Source organism: Suncus etruscus, chromosome 11 (genome assembly GCF_024139225.1).
Source record: "Suncus etruscus isolate mSunEtr1 chromosome 11, mSunEtr1.pri.cur, whole genome shotgun sequence".
NCBI classification, from domain to species: Eukaryota; Metazoa; Chordata; class Mammalia; order Eulipotyphla; family Soricidae; genus Suncus; species Suncus etruscus.
The window spans coordinates 13,752,328-13,755,723 of NC_064858.1; positions in this window are offsets into that span (position 1 = coordinate 13,752,328).

Genomic DNA, 3,396 nt, shown 5'->3' on the forward strand with positions numbered 1-3,396 from the left:
TATCTATAAATCACTCATACATTTTAATTACAAAAAATATCCAAAAACTCCATATAAAAATTGGGAGAGAAAATGAATATGCCCTTGTTCAAAGACATAGTAATTGGGCAAAAGGAAAAGACCTTATCATCACTTACAATTAAGTAAATACAAGTAAAATCAACCATGATGTCACACCAGTGATGATGGCATATACAAAGAAAATCTGGAATTGTCAGTATTTCCAGAGATGGGGTAAGAACAAACTCTCACTGTTGGTGGGAATATCATCTGGTTCATTGTCTATGGGGAGTTATAATAATACTTCTCAAAAAAAAATGGAGGAGCCTGAGCAATAACACAGTGGTAGGATGATTGCCTTGCATGTGGCTGATATAGGATGGTCCTGGGTTTGATCTCTGATGTCCCATATGGTCCCCAGAGCCAAAAGTGATTTCTGAGTGCATAGCTAGGAGTAACCCCTGAGCATCACAGAGTATTCCCCCCCTCACAGAAAAGCAAAAAAAAAAAAAAAAATTAAGAAAAAAAGGAACTCCTTGTTGCTCAGTAATAGCTCTTCTTGACATTTACACCAAAGCACAAATAAATTCAATTGTATATTTGTACTCCCATGTTCATTTCAGTGTTTAGTAAAATAATCAAGCCATAGAAATAACTTAAATGCAAAATACATATTAATAGACCAAAATTTATTGCATATATATAAAAAGAATGCAATGCAGCTATAAGAAAAGACAAAATTATTTTGATACTTCAAGGATGGAACTTGACGGTGTCATGCTGAATAAAGTTATTGAGAAGAAAAACAATGGATAAGTATGTGGAATTTGGGCCCGGAGATATAGCACAGTGGCATTTGCCTTGCAAGCAGCCAATCCAGGATCAAAGGTGGTTGGTTCAAATCCCGGTGTCCCATATGGTCCCCTGCGCCTGCCAGGAGCTATTTCTGAGCAGACAGCCATGAGTAACCCCTGAGCAATGCCGGGTGTGGCCCAAAAAAAAAAAAAAAGTATGTGGAATTTAATGATTCACAGTAAGGGAGTACCTAAGTAATGGCCAAAGGTATTGGCAACTAAAGAGTTGGTTCATGAAACTAATCTTGGGAGGTTAGGGGACGCTTTTAGGAATTTACTGTGAGGAATTGTATCCTTGTGGCAAACACGATGTTGAGATATGTTTGAAACCATCATTAGCAGTATTATATACCACGTATCCCAGTAAGGATTTTTAAAAAAAGCTGTAATTTATATCTATTATCAAAATGTAGATTTGAACCACTTGTTAATAGTCTTTCTAGAACTCTGGGCCGGAGTGGTGGCTCAGTGGTAGGGCATTTGCCTTGCTGACCTAGGACGGATCTCAGTTCAATCCCAGGCTTCCCATATGGTCCCCCAAGCAAGGAGCGATTTCTGAGCACATAGCCATGAGTAACCCCTGAGCATTATCGGTGTGGCCCCAAAACAAACAAGCAAACAACAACAACATCATCAACAACAAAACGTCTTTCTAGGACTCGAGCACAGCACAGATGAATTAGTAAATTGGCAAGAGCTAGCTAGCATGAGTCTTTACTACAGCTTTTTGTAGTTTTTTTTTTTTTTAAATAGGCTTTGGTACAGAGTGCATATTTCAACTTGTAGAGCAGGTTTCTCACATGTGAAAGTCATGGAGCTGAATTAGTATGACATACCATCTCCCTCCACTCTCCTCTGTGTGTAACTTTGTACCCAGTGTTGATTGGAAATCTCCTAAAGCACCATAACATCAGGGCATACTGCCAATACCAGGATTGAAGTGATGGCCCCTATAAAACTAAACTAAAAAAATTCAGCAGTGACATTTTGGTTGTTTGATGACATAACAAATTTTAATTTTAATTATTTTTGCGTGTTATTTTGGGGGGCTCATACCCTTTGATGCTCAGGGTTATTCTTGTCTCTGCACTCAGGGATTACTCCTAAAGGTGCTTAAGGCACCATATGGGATGCCAAAGACTGAGTTCAGGTTGACCACACTCAACAGAAGTGTCCTAGCTTTATTACTACCATTCTGACCTTGACATCACATTTTCATTTTAATTATGCAAAATGGACAAAATATGTTGTGGATAGAAAATATCTAACAATTTCACCCATCACTGCATGCCTTTTGGCATTAAAATTATTTAAAAATTTAATTTAAATAACAAAGAACAAGCTGTCATGAATGAAGGGTTTCTAGGCACTACAATTTGGCATTTGTATTATTGGATTCACACAAAAACTTCATCATGTAAGACCTGTGAATTAATTTTCCTGTGTTGAATTCATATGTTCAGAAGCAGGGTCTTAACTTCAATCTGCTGACTTAAAATGCCCTAACTATACAGAACATCTGATGTTAGCTACATAAACATGAAGGAATCTCTATTGAGATTAAAGTAAACATTTATTTCCCCAGAAGGTAGATTTTTTTTCTTCATTTGGTGATATTTGACTTTTGATATTAGGCGGTTTCAACTGTTTCATATTGCTTTCATAGAGCAGGACCATTTGATATGGGTTTAATTAGGGAACATTTTTAATAAATCACTGCAAAATCTTTTGAAAATACCTTTGACTAAGCTGCTTTAAATAAACTTAAGAGAAGAAGCCTTGTATTTCCTCCTGTAGTTCTTGGAAGATCTCTGCTTGCTTTGTGGTTAGATGTGCCGCTGGCATTTTTTTTTTATCCTTCCAGGAATACTGAATAGCAGCATTCAGTTTTCTAAAAAACTTCCTCCCTGCATAAGACTATAAAATGAGGGTTTATAATGTACAGTTTGCTATTAGGCTTAAATAATTAAAGCAACACACCAAGTACCTACTCTAAACAGAAATGAATATGAGTAAGAATGCAATATTACCATCAAGACAGGGAAGTAATGATAGCCAGATGAGCTATTTATAGAAAAAACATATATAAGGAAATTGTACTCACCGTTGTTTTTACTTTAAAAAAGGCTGTATTTTCTTTTCCTGTAAAAGATAACAAAAACAAGCTCAATATATTTTCCTAGGTTTCATATATTTACAGTTTGAGCAAGTCTTTCACTAAAATGTACAAAAAAATGTTGCAAATCAATGAAGAATGTAATTTTTATATAATTGTATTTAATAATCTATTTAATGACAATTAACTTTTTCTCTTCATTGAGTCTTAAAGTATTATTGATAATTTCTTGCCTTCCCCTATATTTTTCCTTATTTTCAAAAGTCACTGTTTTATCTTTGACTATTTTTCCACTGAGATATGCTCAATATTCCTCTGCTAAGAAATAAAGATCCAAGTTACAGAGCCTCAATAGAAGGTGTACACCCCAAAAGATATAAAACAATGAAGGAAGTGATGTTTAATTTTTTTCTTTGGTTTCAATTT